The sequence below is a fragment of the Coenobita brevimanus genome, chromosome 79 (genome assembly GCF_032717465.1).
Source record: "Coenobita brevimanus isolate Jiangsu-jjx chromosome 79, ASM3271746v2, whole genome shotgun sequence".
NCBI classification, from domain to species: Eukaryota; Metazoa; Arthropoda; class Malacostraca; order Decapoda; family Coenobitidae; genus Coenobita; species Coenobita brevimanus.
The window spans coordinates 9,329,454-9,348,557 of NC_137032.1; positions in this window are offsets into that span (position 1 = coordinate 9,329,454).

Below are 19,104 nucleotides of genomic sequence, written 5' to 3' on the forward strand. Positions count from 1 at the left end.
CAGCAGGAGTTTGACTGAAGTGGAAGATGCAAGGGGACCACGGGCGGTGGCAAGCAAGCGGAATAGGGATGAGGAGGATCGTGACGACAATGTACTACTCCTGGCCAGGGCGTGGGGAGGGACCGAGTCACGTTCCAGTGCGGAGGCAGGAGTATGCCAACACCCATAGGGGATTAGATAAATTGGCGGCTGCTTCAAACAATGGTGCAGAAATCAACTGCGACTATAGCCGTCACCCAGCATTTCCGATTCACAAACTTTGTGTGTCAGATACAACCGTCAAGAGCCCCTAGGGATTAAACTTCTGTCTCTTCACTGCACTGTTGCATCTATATCTCTTTTCTGTCGCTTACATCAATAGTCAGGGCCATTGGTCTTCCGGAATTTCTCAGTGCTTGTATCCCTGACTCCATAACGCTGGGCGCAGTAGAGCTAAATTCTCACCCTTTTCTGCCCAGCTTTCTAATGCAAGAAGTAAACTGAAATCCAGTCCTTCATATATGCAAAAAGGTCAGCTCTGGATCTGACTTCCTTTGTCTGCATTCCCTTCTGCTCCTGACCTCCAGTCTTTTAAACGAAATGTGTCAACGGATCTTGAAAAGAATGGATCGTGATTTGTCTATATATATATTTATATATATATATATATAATATTTAAATCCTAACGGAAACAATCTTGCATACCTCTAACCTTTGGTTCATTGCTCCTTGCATAAAATGTATTATATCCATATAGCCCACATACATACGTAGCTAGATAGATGGAAAGATAGATAGATAAATAGAGACTGACAAACAGATCGCTAGGTAGGTAGATAGATATATAGATGGACAGACAGACAGATAGACAGATTTATTCATTCATTTATATACGGTACATAATACTTATTTATTAAAATATATGGTAGCAATGGTATTGATGATTTACGATGATGCAAATGTTGACATTTAATATGATGTGTAAAGAGTATTTTTTCTCAATTTAAATTTCTGGGGCTAAATCGTTCATAAGGCACTGAGCTGCTGTGGCAGATTGATTGCAGTTGTGATTAGTAATTCTGATGACCCATGTTTGAGTTTCAGTGTATCTAGGGAGAGAAATATAATATGAGCATTATATCCCACATTCCTACTCCTAGTAGACTTTGATATGCCCTCAAATATGTAAAGGAGTATCCTTCCTGTTGTCACCATAATGTATTGCATGAGACTTCGTCATATCAGGAAGTACCGTGGGAAGCTAGTGGTGACACGTAATAATTCCATTTATTGGCACACTGTCAATGGAGGGACTACTGGGTATCAGGGAACGGGCTCTGCAATCAATGCAGTGAGTGAAATATATAAAAAAGTTATGTATGGCAAAGTATTTCTTTAGCTGTTATGAACGATGTGATAATACGTAAGCAGTAACTGGCATGGTGTCTAAAGTTATGGCAGGAAAGAAAAGAAGGGAAATATGGTCATTCGAAAGTAGTTGCACTGGGTCTGGGTTAATAGTACTTAAGGAAGAAATAAATCAGCAACAAACTGAATAAGTATTGATAAGGTAAAAGGTACAGGTGGGGCTAGACGCCATGAGGCTTAGCTGCGGTGCTCATCTCCGTAACTTAGGTCTTTGATCCTGTGGCGGATTTTCACCCAATATCCTGGAATAGAAAGCCACTATATCATCCAGATTACCAGTTACCTACCCTAAGTGTTATCTTAAGTACTGATTGGTTCCGACCAACCCATGAAAGGTGAATGGACACCTGAGTTGGTGACGCCAGCTGCCTGTGCCAGGATTCGAACACTGGGAGTAACAGACAGACAGCTTCACAGTTAGTGACAGAGCGACTCTGTGCCTTGATTCACTATATAAACTTATGATCCATCCCCTGTCGTTACTGTGATGTCTCTTGCATGAAAGACAAAGAGGGTATACAGTTTCGCCAATCCTCTTGTTATTCTTCGAAACTAGATCTTACTAGGCAAAAAAGTTAAAGGATATTTAGTTGTTCAGGATGGGACACTGTAGGAATGTGCAGTATCTTCAAGTACCTCCCATATTTCCTGAAATACGCCTCTGATTTATTCGAATAAGGTTGTTTAAATATTTACACACAGTTTATGTTTAAAGCTAGAGTTATGTTACTATAAAGTGCAGTGAATGACACACCGTGAGATGAGGTGTGTTTTAGGAGAACGAGCTGATTAGGGCGGGAGAGAGTCAGGCCTGCCATAAAACGCCAGCAGTCATGCGTCTGTTGAAGAATTCACTGGAGACTTAAAGCAGTCACATTGGAAACTCAGGAACCTTTTAAGAATAAAAAAGACCTATAACGTCCTGAACTGTGAAGATAATCGCAAGACTGTAAAAGCTTTACAATCATGGCGGAACGAGTCTCAGTTAAAGTTGTCGTTTTACTGTTATAGGAAAAAATGATTTAGCATATATTACAGGTAACTGTTGTTTATAGATAAGAAATAATGAGCAGAAGAACCTAAATTAGTATTATCAAGACGTATAGTTAAGTTAACAGAGTTCTGACTTAATTATGCTAACGCTAACTTTCTTACACATATTCAGTATGAGTGCGAAGGCACTCCGGATAAACAATCTGGAAAAAATGCCAAAGTTAAACTGCGTGGTAGCAGCGCTCAGTAGGAAACGTATGAGCATGAAAATGGCGGTGAACTTTCTTTGGGCAAAAGTCCAAAAGTCCTGCCCATATGGTAAATATTTACGTACCAGTACAGTGCGCTTTGTGAGCGCTTGACGAACCAGCGAGAGCCATGTTATCTCGAAATCCTTCTGATATAAAATAATAGACAGAATCTTCTATATTTAACTGCTAGAGATGATGTAAAAAAAATCAAGGTTACGACGGAAAATCTTTTTTAATATGCTTTCGTAACTGAGGCGTTCAGCGATTGGAGCCGAAAACTCCTTTGGAAAACTCGTGATTCCAAGGGGTTCCTACTCCTTTATGGGTGAGTTTGTAGTTGATAATATTTATTCAATAATTGTATCATATGCAAAAAGAATTTCAACTCTACATTCACATCCAGTAGGAGTAAAATTATTAGCTTTTGCTTCGCATGACCGTCAGGTCGAGCCGTGCCGGGATGCACATATCCAAACCAACTGATGAGAAATGTATTGCACATCAGTGAAGGTATGACAATAGGCATGACTAATCTATGGAACGAAAAAAGCTTTTCACTAAATCCTAATCATGTACACTAACAAGTATAATAACTTATGACCCACTCAGATGAATACTGTGACAAACAGCTGGTATCCGCGGTACGTCATGAAAAACAACGCGCTTTCGAAAAATGCATTCCATTATGAGATTTGTAAGACCAGAGCAAATATGCTTAAATATTAACGCACTGGTTCTTACCCAATTTCGTTCGCAAAAATTCAGTTTGAGTAGCACCAAAACTTTTTATTCTCAGCTGCTGTACCAGTCATAGTATGTATCATTATCACATTCCCATTTAAGCAAAAAAAAAAAAAAAAAAAAAAATCAGCAAGAACAGAGCGCCATTTATTTTCCAGTTTGTAGTCCAGTCATGGCAAATGGTACCTTTCTGAACTGCCATGAAAATTACCTTCCTGTGGTAACAATATTCATCAACGAGAGAGAGAGAGAGAGAGAGAGAGAGTCGGTCAGAGGCAGCATAAAAAGGTCCAAAACACAATCTTTTTTCTTCGAACATGTTTCGCCTTGTTTCTTGATAATAACACGACAGGCAGAGTCAGGAAAGTGAATGAGACGATAACAATGGTGATCGAGAACAAACATAGCAGGTTTGTTTTTACCAGACAAAAAACATTGCCTCTTTCGGCTTAGTTGATGGCCGCATGTGTACTAGCAACTAAGGAGACTCATTTCTACCTCATTAATCAAGTGAAAGTGTCCACGGGGTGGAACGGTGAATCGTACATGATGGCCAAAAGGAAAACTGCAGATCTTTAATCATATTATAGTGCTTTCCCTTTGATCTTCAGGTGCGATTCAGCATTCCACCCGTGGACGCCTTCTCTTGTTCAGTATTCGAAATTTCAACAAATATTAATTGCATTAAGTAGCATTTTGATCAGTATTAGAATCTGCAAACAAAATGGTGACAGAAAGCAACAGTTTGATCAATATTAAAAATTTGCACAAAAATTGATGGTAGCGTGTATTTGACAATATTGGAAATTTCCTAAAAATGATGGTAATGAGTAATATTCAACCCATTTTAATAAACTTCCACGATAAATTATGGTGACTAGTTAGAATTTCATCAATATTATAAATTACGGCAAAAGTTGATAACAGCAGCTAACATTTTGATCAATTATAGATTTTCAACCAAAAAAATGATGAGTAACAAAGTGGCCAAATATTAAAAATTTCCACACAAAAGTGATGGTAGCAAGTAACAATTTGACAATGTAAGAAATTTCAGAAAAAACAAAACAAAAAGAAAGTGATGGTACCAAGTAACATTCAAATTATTTAACAAAAATTCCCACAGAAAATGATGGTAGTATGGAATACCGAATCCATTTTCGTTTATTGCCACAAAAAATTATGGTATCATGTATTATCCAAATCGTCTTAAGAACTTAAAAAAATGATGGTACTATAATATAGTATTTATTTTCAAGATACTTCAACTAATAACTGTGGTTGTATTAAGTGAATCGCGGTCTTCAGCTCAGTACTTTCGTGACTAGTTGGGCATTGAGGGTCGGGACTCAAAGCTGTGATTTTTCAAATATCCACAGTTTGTTCATCTGGGAGAAATCACGTTCGGTAGATGAATTTGTTGCAGGAAGACATGGAATGAACTGAATCAACGTCAACATGTGCTGGTAAGCAATACCTCTGTCCTTAAAGTGGGTGAACATTTCTACTCAGCACTGGTCTGTACGTAACTTAGCTGCATTCCATTCTACTACTTTTTCCTCAGTAATATAATTCTTGACATAACAAAACTCATTAAATAACTTAGTATCAGACTGTGAATCACATAATTTCTTTTCTGCAGCAAAATCCATTGTTTTTTCGATGTCTTGTTATTTTGGTGTTTGCTTTAATGAGGCCTACTGCATATGAACAAAGTCTTGGAAGTATCCTGATCACTGGCTTAAGTACTGAAAGCACGTGCCATTAAAGTCTGTAGCTGTTTTCTTCGATTTAGATGAGTCAATTGGTCCATCTTCTTCAAGTATGCTTCCTAAAACTGCGATCATAACTCCCACTGCTGTTGTATGTTCCCCTCAATACTTGAAATGACTTGATGGAAAGTGGCTGACTTGACTGTGGACAAAGTTATGCCAGACTTCAGCACATGTGCTTTAAAATAAATCTTAAGAACAAAAGGGCATTTGCACTGGATCAGAAAATATGAATTTAAGTCAGGATACATTCTAAGAATTCCCTCGACAGCAGACATTAGGCCACATAAAAAAAATAAAACAAAATAAAAAATTGTTTAGCGTCCGGTCACTTCATTTTTTCACGGTCGGCCGGCCTTTTTTTTTTTTTTTAAATGTACCAGGATATGCGAAAGATATCCTTGTTGTTCATTCATAGCCACATGGTATGGTAGGGATGTGTAAAAGGCCACAGAAACCGTGTACGAAGCTAAGAAGAAACCAAAACATGAACATCTTGTTCAATCCTTTGTTTGAAGAGCTTTGAACAAGAACATGTATTAAAAGTATTAAATGTCAGGCAGAAGTTGTTTCATTCTTTAACAAAATTCTTATAGAACCTGTTCCACTGTATGTGAATCCTACATCAACAAGGTATCCCAGCAATCTTTTGGACCCTCAATTTCAATATGCCTAAGTGGTTTGCAAATGCAGTTTTTTTATTTCAACCTTGAAAGACATACCCAGTAGTGGATCGCAGCAGGATATACTTTTGTGGACACGCAACAGGGAATACCAGAATTCGAAGTATTCTTGAGCTATTGTAAGCTAGCATAGGATCTAAACTACATGCTATTTCATAAACAAACGTTCACAAAGTCACAGTGTTTGTATTCTATCAGAGCAATTGCCTGCATATCTATGGACAAAAGTAAATCGACAAAAATCTCCAATACCAGTATTCCCCTATGTCATCTCACGTGCTATACTCGAGGTATATGGAAGTAAACCCAACACTGGAAAAGATGGCAATACATCGCTCACACCTTACGTTTAGTCAACAACACTGAATTTTTGCCACGTCTGCTCACTTTATCCTTAGCCCTACAATCCTCACAGAATGGATAAAATCCATTGATGGTCAGAAGTCTGTCCAATGTGCCACAGTGAATAAAGATTGGGTCGTACATGAATGTTTATCAGAACAGAATCGTCTTCGGCAGGTTGAACATTCTGCAAACATTTCCACAGCTGTACAGAATCATCTCCATGTGGATCTCAAGTTCATCTCTCATCTTTTTTGTCAGTTTTCTGGCAGCATGTAGACAACTCCACTTTCCGCATTCCTCACAATGTACAACAGTTCCAACAGTCTTAACTCACTGGCACTAGGGCTGAAAGGTCAACCATGACCCTTCGCCAGATCTTGGCTTTTCATGGAGGGACGGAGTTCTTGGGTAGAGGTAACCTGAAGAAAAGAAAACATTAAATGTTCTACATATACAGGGCTCAAGAAATTTTAAATGCCATCCGAGGCCATTATACCTCTTTTCACAAGTGACCTTAGCTCAATGTTCTGTTTGTAGATTCTTCTGACATGTGAGGCCAAAATGACATGTTATCTTAGGTAGCCTAATTGCTGTGATCTCCTGAGAATCTTTTGAACATTTGACTGCTATCAGCCCCAGTCACACTGCAGGTACGACTTGTCACAAACCTGAGAATCGCGAAACCAGTCCCCGACCACGGAGGTCTCCCAGCAGTCGTGCCACCGATTGGCTACTGGTGGTCGTCCGGTGTCCGTCCAGAGTCCGTCCCGTGGGCAGATCACGGGTGGTTTGCGATAAGTCGTACCTGTCGTGTGACTGGGGCCATCAAAGAACACATCGCCCGTTGTTCTACGACAAAAATTGTGGAAACGCCAGGGTGGGGGAGGGTTGCAACACCCCTCTCCCCCCCGTACCATGGAACCTGGTTGAAACCAGACTCTGACGAGAGTTAAGGTACATCTTCAAGCAAGGGAAAATCAATACTTTGCTTGTATAGGCACTGAAGAAGGGATCGAAGTAGAGCACAACTTTCACTCAAAATGCAGATTCAACTTTCCAAAGTGTTGGTATTCCAGAGAAGAAACATAATAATGTCTTATCTTGCCATATAGTTCTGTGAATGGCATGTATCTTTCTCATGATGGGACTTGGTCAGGAAGGTGGTGGATTTCCTTGAATACATCCAGAGGAAATCTTGGGATCTTACAGATTTCGGAAAGTTCGTCTACTAAACAAATAAAAATATGCGAAACATTTTGCCGTATTATTAACCATTAGAAAACATAAAAAATGAGGGTCGGGCAAAAAAAAAAAAAAAAAAAAAATGAGGATCGAGGTAATTTTCACGGTCGGATGGAGACGTTAAACAATCATTTATTTTTTATGTGGCCTTAGTGCTAACAACCGTCTTTTTACTGTACCCCACTAATTGTTTATATTTACTTTCCACAGAATCGCAGAAAACCTTCAGATCTTCCACTCCAACTGTATACAAGTAGAAATATTAATATATCCTAACAACTCTCTGAACATCAGTTTGCAAGTAGTCGCAGGCAGTCTTCACAACATTATACAAAATATAGGCACTGCATCTAACACCAATAAATTCCCTGCCTACGTAAGTATTAAGTTTCCTGAAAATGTTATGAACTCCTTTTCTTTCAACTCCACTGATATTACAGTTTGTGTTTTCACCACAGAAAGCAACTAATTTATGTTAAGTGGTTCACCACAACAGCCGAGGTTTCTCCAAGCTGAGACTGAAAGTCAGTGAGTTCTACTCGTACACCTTCTCACGGCTTAATTAAAGAAGCGAACCAGTACAGGGAAGAGTTTGGTGTTTCCATGATTTGCTTGCATCAGTTAATATCATTGCACAATGAGCTTCTTTCAACTCACTATCCCATCTAATAACGCAGATTGGACAAATGCATTTGTAACTATTGAATGGCATTTTATTCTGGCACATCTAAATTTGGCTCAAACCATTTCCGAAATATTTTAGAGGACGCACCTTTAAAGAAAGTAGTGACAGTTCTGCTAGATGAGGCACTGGCATCAGCAGCTTTGTTTTTGGGATGCTAGATGCTTAACAATATCACTGTCACCACCAAGTGCAGTGCTAAACACCCTGATACATTCAGTGCTCTGAACATCACTTTCTTTGACTGTGTAGGAATGGGGTATTTTGACAAAGTACACTTTCGCTTAGGCATTTTCCCAACCAATGCAATTATCTCTCAGACTTATTATTAACTTTCCTGGTTTTCATAGCGTTTCATTCGTGTAGTACTCTCACACGGCTTCTCCAACACTGTCTCGGCGAGTAGCGAGATGGGCTGACTGACGTGAGAAGCAGTCTAGAATAGGACATGCTCGATGTTCGTCCAGGGCCCATCCTGTACCACATTCGATCTAAACCTTTCAAAATAAAGCACCAAGAAATGTTTGACTTTCTAACTACTGTATATTCTTTAGAGTTTAATTTTAACAAAGTTTATTCGTTCGTTAGGGAAGTGGGACATTTCGGGACAACTCCTGAAAGTGTGGGACATGTTCAGACACCATAAAAATGCGGGACCATTGTTGAAAAATCGTGACTCCCACCAAAATCAGGACGCCTGGTCACCATACCCAGAAATCAGAGGTAGTATTCTACTACAGACATAACGTGCGCTTGGTTGACAAGAATGGCACACAGACTGGAAGTGTTGAGTACATTCGTCGTTCTGTCAAGAGGTACAAAAAACTTTTCTTCCACTTGGGAGACGTGTGTTATGAATGATCATCATTAATACTATGGCACCTAGAAAAATGGGAAGGCGATCTCGCTGAGGAAGTTCGTACATGATTGAAGGAAATTCTCGAGGAATATGGCCAACAAACGTCAACACCGCGTCCACGGAGAAATGGTGCACATGACCCGCCTGACAGGGCTGGTGCTAAGGACAGAGCGTGGTGTATTACCTAGAGGTGCCAGCAATACCTGTTGCTGTACCACTGAGGGCACATAAGAAGAGAGCCCAACTACGATACCATAGCTGTACCACTACCGAAAGGCGCGAGCACATGAGGAAGCTCACAGTCTGGCAATGCCACTGATGCCAGTTGGCTCTTGCCCTGCCTTCCCCACCACTCCCCCGTTTCCTTGAATATCGTACTGCTGCATGTTTTTAGCCTAAGCAACAAACAGTAAAATAATATGTAAATAATAGTATGTGAATAAGTGTTAAATGTAAAAATATAGTGTAAGTAGGGAAATAAATGCAAAAAACGTAAATAGGTAAATAAGAGAGTAAGTGGAAGAAATTTACTTTGTGTCTTCCCATGACAGTGGTGGTTATCTGGGTCTGCTTTTGATTTAGGAAGAGCTCAAGGAGGACATGGTGATAAATTTCTCTCGCGCTGGTCACCACAACCCCAGCCTACGAACAAAAACCTACAGCCACAGTGGCAAGATTGTTGTCTGTGTTTATTACTTTATTACCCGTCCCCGTCCCGGAGGGGCCAGGGGACGGGTATTGTTTTCATTAGGTTTGTCCGTTTGTTTGTCTGTGTATCTGTTAACAACATTACGCGAAAACTACTGAAGCGATTTTGACTAAAATTACACGGACGTTGGGCAACGACCTTCTGATCATCTTGTTAAATTTTAGGCCAAATTGGGCCAAGGCCCAGGCTTGCCCAAAAAATGTTTTTAAAAAAATCGTTTTTTCGCCATAACTCCTTTCAAATTCGCCATCTATCTATCTATCTATACACCAAGGCTGCTTCCCCCAAGGAAAGGGAGGTAGCTGAGACAGGAAGACACACTCCCCATTTACTGATCCACTCAAACACATTCATTTGCATCTTAGCCCCAAAGGGGAAAAGGGACAGAACCTCACCGCACCACACCGCAAAAGAGTAAACTGCGCAGTGCAATCAGTGACATCCGCAGCAGGGCCCGACAGCAAAGCTGGTTTACCCCTGCCACGTCATATGTCATATCGCCATTAAAAAAAAATGAATCTGCATCCTATAACACCTCCCAGTTAGCGGCAGGTGGGTCAGTGTCAGGTGGGTTGTGCCCAAAATTTCAAATGGGCATAGAATCGTCAATTTCACCCGATTCCAAATTTGATATGTAACATCTTTGACTAGATATCTTGTGTTTATACGTCAACACTAAAATGACTACCGGGGACGAGTTTGCTGTGCCTTGGCACCGCTTCTTGTTTTATTGTGTGGAACGTGTTCAAGCAAGCGAGCGAGCAAGTCAGGCAATGCTGAATATTGTTTCATGTGGCTCATCTTCCTTTGATTTCCTGACTTGAAAATACTAAGAACTTATTAGATTACACCAAAAATATTCCCTCACACTTCCTAAAACCAATACTTCTCTTGAATTAATTTTAGGTCTAGGACTTGGGAGCTAGCAGGTTAATAATGACTTCCCTTTTTTTGCTCACTCACAAAAATTACCTTCACCAAATCTCTCGGTGCGCTCCGATTCGAATCAGAAATAAGAAATTCAGGGTTCTTTCGTCGTTCAGGGTATTGTATTAGTTTGACTCGGATTCTGTCAAAAATTTCCAAAAAAAAAACACACAAAAAAAACAGAAGGTATTATTTGTTTTGAAATGGCAAAACCTGGTTGCTCTCAGTAATCGTTGGCGTCCGGAGAGGGGGCAAGAGGAGGCAGTTGCCCCTCCATGGAAATATGTGTTTGCCCACTAAACGACTTCAATAATTTTATTGCAGCTCAGTCAGTGTTTCCACATTCAAGGAAATGTTATATCAAGGAAATCTGATCCTTACAAGAAAAGTATTGAGGAATTTTAAATTCAATAGAAATTCTAAAAATATAAATACATTCCGATGGGCCACACTGTGGCATACATCAAATATCTCGCTTTGGAGAGAGTGGGAACTGTGGTCCGTAGTTTTGACCTATGAGGGTGCTGAATTATGATTGGCTGCCTGAGTCGGCCTTGTTTTCCCAGTTAATCAGTGAGAATTAAGCCTGTATAACTAAACCAATTACCTCAGCTTCGTGGCTGCAAGTTGTACGGTATGGTGAGGAATGCCTGTTTTATTTTCAGCGATCCTATAGGTTTATGCGAAGTATTATTCATATTCCTTTAACTCTGCATGTAATGAAAAAAAGTAAAGATTATGTTCAATGTATTTTTCCTTGCTGACAATTTGTAAAGGACAGATATGACGCAATTTTATCTTAGCCACCTGGAGAAAAGTTAACGTGTCAGATGACGGTGACACAGACAGAAGTTTGCCTTTATTAGCAGTATACAGTAGTGATAACCACAGTGAAAATGACACTAGAGGACTTAGAAGAATGTATATTGTTTACTACACAAAACTGCACCTTTTGATCATTTTTAAGTAAACTGACGAAGTTTTTTGTTATTTTTCAGAGAAAAATTTTAGTTAAGCTAATACCTAGCTATAATTATATGAGGCGTGTGAAAACCTGGCTACGTTCATAGATGTCAACGAGTCACCTGTCAGCTCTCTGTATGCTTAGCGTGCACCGCAAGAAAGTGATCTCCAAGAAGAAATGTTCACTGAGACTAAGAAGAAATGTTCACTGAGACTGTCACTGAACGTTTTGGCAGTGACAGAAGCCGGCTACAGTTCCTTTTCAAGGACCTGTAGTGTACTGTATCTGTGAATGTGATCTATTCTACACATGAAGTTAATTTTAATATTTTCGTTGTATCATGTACTATAATATACAGAACATTGAATGCCATATTTTTTTCTTTATACTTTGCAGTTTGTATGAGTGACTGGAAGATAATTAACTCTCCATGGTAGATTTTCGGTATCCCTATGCCTGAGCCATGAGATTTTGATCGAGCCGTTTTGTCCCCCCTTGCGAAATATCCTGCAGACGCCCCTGTCAGCAATCGTCGGAAAATACTGCTGCACTACTCACGCAACCTTAGACCATTCCATCTTGCGCAGCCGGCTGTTACGCTAATCTGCCTTATAAAAAATCGTTTCCTCGATTTACGGAAAAACTATTGAGAATTACGAGTTGTCTGTGAAATTAAAGTAATTTAGGATTTTTATGCAATTTCCAAATTGGTGCCTATCTTTCTTGTAATTTCAAATTCGCTGAGATATCCAAAAAAAAAGTTCGCTACTGTACAACAGAGTTTTCCTCCCGACCCCTGCCCTCACTACTTGCTGATACCATAAATCTTTCGGTCGAGTACACGTCGGGGGTTCAAAATGTGATTAAAATTGGTGTTCTCGCTCGTTTCGATCGCTCGAACAATTCCTTCAATTGTTGTTTTGTTGTGCACTTATATTTCAGGGTTTGCATGAAAATACCCATTTTCGTTGGTTATTACCCGTCCCCGCCCCGAAGGTTCTCGGGGACGGGTGTTGTTTCCACACGGTTTGTTTGTTTGTCTTTCAACAACTTTACGCAAAAACTACTGGTGCGATTTTGACTAAAATTGCAGGGTTGATGGGTTATGATCTTCTGATCACCTGATTAAATTTGGGGCCAAACTGGACCAAGCCCCAGGCTGTAGGCCAAAAAAAGATTAAAAACAGGGACGAGTAAAGATCGTTTTATCGCGATAACTCCCTTCAAATTCGTCATATGTACTTGAAACCAAAACCTAAATGTGCATCTTTCAAATCTGCAACCTATTACATGCCTCATTACATCAGGGAGGTCACCCCTCAGTTAACGGTAGGTTGGGGGGTCAGAGTCAGATGGGTCGGGCCTAAAATTTCAAATAGGCATAAAATCATCGTTTTTCACCCAATTTACTCCAAACTTGATATGTGACATCTTTGAGTAGATATCCTGTTGTGTTTAAATGTCAGCACTAAAATGACTGCCGGGCGAGGGTTTGCTGTGCCTTGGCATTGCTTCTTGTTCATGCAGCGTACTGCTTACAATATTCAAACCAATGCCACACACTGCCTTGCCACTGCTGCACTACGGTAATCTCTTTTTTGTAGGTTTTGACCGTGACCCCTGCCCCTCTACACAGTTGCACTTTTTTTTTTTTTTACTGCTGAGAAACAGAAACATACGTACAGTATACGATCCAAACTACATTTACAGGAATACGTTTCCATAAACAAAATTAATATGAAATTTCCAAAAATAAATATTCTTAAGCTAGACATGCATTGAATTAGTTCATAATAAACTATTCTCTTTATTTACAACCATTTTAAGAACATGTAAGGCTTTTATGTGGCGAAAATAGCAATATCTCACTGCCGGTTGGAGGGACAGAAGTCAAGAGTGAAAGCAGTGGAAATGAGTTAGCCTATTTGAGAGGAGCATGTGGAGTCATATGGAGAGACAGACTGACAAATGAGGAAGAGAAGGAGCATTGTAGTGTGGATGTGGATGTGACAGGAAGCGTTAGGAGAAACACATTGAGGCGGCTTGGCTATGTGGAGAGGTTGGAGAGTAATAGACTGACGAGGAGAGTGTACTGTATGAGTGAGGTGGAGGGGGGTAAGGGAGGGGATGGCCGAGGATGGGATTGAGGGATGGAGTGGAGAGGTATATGAGAGAGCGGAGTGTAAGCTGGGAGCAGGACAGTGAAATGGCGGGGGAAAGGGCGACATGGAGGCGATTTATTTGTGGCCACCCCTTTACGGGATTAAGGCGTCTGGCAATAGATAGATCATTGCCGGTCATTTTAGTAGTTTTGTTTAGATTTCACCCCGAGTACATTTCAGTCTTTTTTTCTTTTAATGTAATCAATTTTAGGATCTGTTTGGAGGCCAAAAAAAAAAAAAAAAAAAAAAAAAAATTAGTAGTTGCGCCATACACTCATCTTCAATTTTTGGATAAAAAAAAAACGAAAATTGCAATTCGAAAAAATGGCCCCGGATCTGGCCTGTCCGGCTAGCTAATCTATTACCTCCCGGCACCTAAGGGGTTTTGTTTATCCTTCCTCTCTTCAGCTGCTAGAGTCATACGCGGGAAATTTTTATCCATTTCTTTCCATGTGTCTGGGCTAGGAAATGGGTTCAATAACCGGAACTCTAATACCTACAATTCCTATGTTTCACCCCTTCACCTGCCGCCACATTGGCATTATCTTATTGCCTATGTTGAATTCATACAAGATCTAGTGTAATGATATTAAAGAGATGATTTATGATGTGTTGGCTGGTCTTGTGGGCGATCAGTAAACTCTGTTTTAATGAAATTAATAAAATCGATCTGTTCCCTGCCTATTTGGTATCGATCTCGCGCCATTACATGTAACAAAACACTTCATCACCTCACATTTAGCAGGCAACAAGTACAGTTCGTTTCCAGAAATTTAGTTTGATTGTACTAGGTTTCGTCCACTGTAGCTTAGTGAAACTTCCTCCTTTTGCACCTTATTGTTCGTAGTTTAAAGGCAGAATAAATGAGCACTACGAACCTACATTCTTTCGATAGCTCCGCGGACAAAGCACTATCGTACGCTTACATATTTTTATTTCATGGTTGCTCTCCGTAGACAGTTTTATTCAACTTCTGCAGAAGGTCCTGTAGTACTGAAGTAGTTAACGAAGGCCATTTCTAACGCTGCTAATTTGAAGAAACTCATAAAATTGAATATAGGTGTCTGGAAAAAGTAAGACAAACGGAAAACTGACGTCCTCGTGAGACTGTGGATGAGGGAAAGGGGAAGGGGAAGGGATATCGGATCCCCACCATATATGAGGGAGCCCGAATGTAAATGAAAGGGAAAGGACAAAATGGTTAGATGTGTAGTGGGTGAGGGAAGGAGGGAGGCAAAGGATATGTAAAAAGATATTTTATTCAACAGGAGGTACACCAGAATCGATTATAGGAGCCGAGCCAGTATGGGCATGAAGAACGAGCAGGAGAGATCTAAACATATATCTTGTGTATAACGGTGGGCAATGGAGCAAGGGAAAAACATAATTATCGTGGATATTTACATCAAAACGTAATTACATTGGTCATGCTGTTTTTGTAGATGCTGAAGCCGTCGTTCGTAGTTGTGGAATAGATGGTGATTGGGAGTCGCGAGGCTTCATTACCAATAGGAGATAATACTGACTGTTGCAGGACACATTGTATAGGCTTGTTAGTGAATTTTCTAAGGCCTAGCAGTCCTACACCACTTCGGCGTTAATGCCGAAATTCGGTGTTGAATAAATTGCAGGGATATGCCATCAAGGAGGTGAAGTGGTACTGACTGCAGAATTGTTATGACGATGTGGGTCTTATGGAAGGCTAGTAAAGTTTGTTATAATGAATTTAAAACAATTTGCAGCATGGCAACTGTGTAATACCAAAAACAAAGACAGTGCTGGGCACAGTTGGGAAGGCTGAGAGACGCCGATGACAGTATTTATAACAGGCAATGATACCATGACATCTACTGTACAGCGTGAACACCGACAGTCAGGGGATAGCAGATGGTGGGGATGGGCAGGCATAAGACAAGCAGGTACAAGGGACAGAGGTCTGTAACAAATTCAGAAAAAAAAAAGAGGGGTACTGTCAGTTTTATATAGGGATTGATCGTGTACAGCGGCTAAAGAGCAGGCTTTGCAAAACACGGTCTCGAGTTGTAAATATAAACTTTACCGAGTTTACACTGTGTAAGAGTGTTCTTAGATATCTTGGCGTTCATTTATAGAGATGATAAACATTTAGTACACCGCTTCCCGTACGATCAGCGAAGTTAAGCAATGTTGGGTCTGGTTAGTACTTGGATGGGTGACCGCCTGGGCACACCAGATGCTGTTGGCATAACGTTCTTCCTACGTGTCAAGTGGGGTTGGTGGAGGATTAGTGCCCCTCCCTGTAAAACAATTAACTCTAAGCCCTTGGCCACCCCGTTTGGGATACATGGTGTCTGGCAATGAATGAATGAAAATAAACATTTTACATCCAAACTAATGTGATTAATTATTAATATGCATCTACTACAACGCTTAATTCTAAAAAAAAAAAAAATGTTACGAAGACTTGTTTAGCGTAAAAAAGTAGCCATGATCTTCAGCAGACCCTGGTGTGTTCGACTCCATTTCTGGGAAATGCTATAACAGTATATGTGTCACGAGGTATAACGAGGTATAACAGTGTAAGACAAGGTCATTGGCTGCCGGACTGCAGTGATAGTACAGCGGACAGCACGGCTCATGCGAGATGACTTGGGGAGAAAAAATAGACTAGAGATTACTACAGTATATTGGGCAACAAAGTGAGGTGACTGGAGAGAGTTGCTAAACTTCCCCCTCTTGGTGTTAGCACCACCAAAATGCGTACTTTCAACACATGAACCGTAAGAACATCCACCTCGTGGCCAAGGGCAAAACTATGATAAATGGGATATGTAGCTGAGGGGCGGGTAGGAACACCAACAGTCACTAGCAATGCACGAGTCACTTTAACGGTAATCCTGTGTCAAAGACCGGGCAACAGCTTGTGCCCCGACAGAAGGGGATGACACCAGCTTCAGTATGATTAGATTTTGTCATACCTGTGACTGAATTGTAGACACAGTAAGACAGTCAAAATGAACAAAGCACAACGACACAATTAGGTAGGAGCAAAACCAAGCTACTACTGTTAAACACTAAGAGCATTTTAATAATTATGAATTACACTGAATATTTAATATTCAGCAGCCTCATATTACGAATAAATCTTACTAAATACGTCTCGATGTACAGACTCCCTGCACCATATTACTGGCTTCTTTGCACCGCGAGCTGCTTCTCCGTTTATTGCCCTAGTAAATGGTTGAAATCGGTAATGCAGTGCTACATCTCCAAATACCCAAATCCTTCTTCTCTGCATATCTTCTGGATGAACTGGAGGATTTTCCCTTTATATACTACCGGAAGAAACAGAGCAGCACAGTTTTACAGCCGAATCGTTAATTGTCTCATAGCCATTACTTCTTTATTGTTGTGTGTCAGCTGATATTAGATTTGATTCAAGGGGGCAGTAGTAGGAACCTGAGAGTGTCAACGTGGAATGTCCCTTATTAGTTGATTTTTTTTAATGTATTTAGGTCGAAATACTTCTATATCATCCGACAGTCAGGGATTGCCATATTTTTTTCACAACTGGAAGGAAAACTGAGATGGTTTCCGATTTTTTTTTTTTACTTAATGTGTTAAATGTGAGTTTTGTTGACACTTAAGCATACAAACTTTATCAAATAAACTTCTTGACCAGCCAGCCTCCGCCATCTTTAATGCTTTGGACAGTCAACTGATCAGCAGACTGACCATTCTTATATTCGCAATGATGATGATGGGAGGCATTTTACTTTGTCTTAGCTCAGAAATATGTGCGTCGGCACTAACCAGTTCATAGCGGTTTTACGAATGACTGTATTATGCCCAAGTAGACACAAGGCTGATCACCCTCCCGTTTTCTGTGCCTATTGTTACGTGTAATACATGCATTGACTGATTGCTTGATTGTGTGTGTGTAAATTGGAGGCAAATGGGGAAAAGTGAGGTGAGAAGGGGGACTTTGGGCGAATGTCCAGAACCAAATTCCATTTTTCCCATAAGTTTAGTTATTTCTATGGCACGGTTTTCTTTGGCGCGGGATTGTTCTAGAACCAATTACCTGTGCCTTAGGCGATTTAACTATATATATATATATATATATATATATATATATATATATATATATATATATATATATATATATATTGTTATGACAAGGTGGGTCTAAAGATATAACTGACCGCCTGGAATTTAGAGTACAAAGGGGAAGGGTAGCCACACCAAGTCGCAAGCTCAAAAAGGGGAAATGGTAATAAAGATCAAACAAATAACAGTGACTAAAGGGGCAATGAATCTATCTATATACCTAGGCTGCTTCCCCCAAAGGAAGGTAGGAAGCCAAGACAGGACGACACACGCCCAATTTACTCATCCACACACACACACACACACACACACACACACACACACACACACACACATTCATTCGCATCTTAGCCACAAGGGAAGAATGGACAGATACTCACCGCACCACACCACAAGAAGGTCGATTGCACAATATAATCAGCTACAGCAGCAACAGGGCCAGACAGCAGAACTGGTTTACCTTTACCACATCATAATGGACCCATCCCCTTACCTGCATCTGAACTGATCAGCTGCTCAGACCAAATGCGGGAGAATATCCCCTCAGGGCTGTCATCATTTATTCATTCACAATTTCTCTTCAATCATTTCTATCACGCACAGCCACTCTTCCTTGCTCAACAGACATCCCTCTCATATCCAACGCTCTCTTCACGCTGTCCATCCATCCTATTCGTGGTCTTCCTCTCCGCCTTACACCTCTCACATCAGATTGACTTATCTTTTTCACCAGTCGCTCATTATCCATTTTCTCCGTATCTCCAAATCATCGCAACACCCTCTGCTCAACTCGATCAGCCATCTCCCGCACAACTTCAGTTCTCCTTCGCACTTCATCATTTCTCACTTAATCCATACGTGTCACTCCACACATACTCCTCGGACACCTCATCTCCATTATATTCAAACTTTTTCTCTCTGCCACACCCATATTCCATGTTTCAGCCCCATATAATGCACTCGGTACCACAGCACCCTCATACAGGCTTCTTATTACATCCAGTCTAAGCGAATGACTTTTTTTTTTTTTTTTTTTTTTTTATGTGTCCGACTCTGGGCATAGGCTTCACAGCCTGCTATCAAGGCCCAGCAGTCCTCCTACATACCATACACCTCTACATGTCGCCACTTCGGCGCTAACACCCATCGTCCATATTGAATACATGCTAGGGCTGTCTCATACAGGACTGGTGTATTGGTATTAGCGGGGGTATTTTTACGACATGTCGGCGGGTCTTCTGGTAGATCAGTAAAGCCTGATTTAATGAAATTCAAATC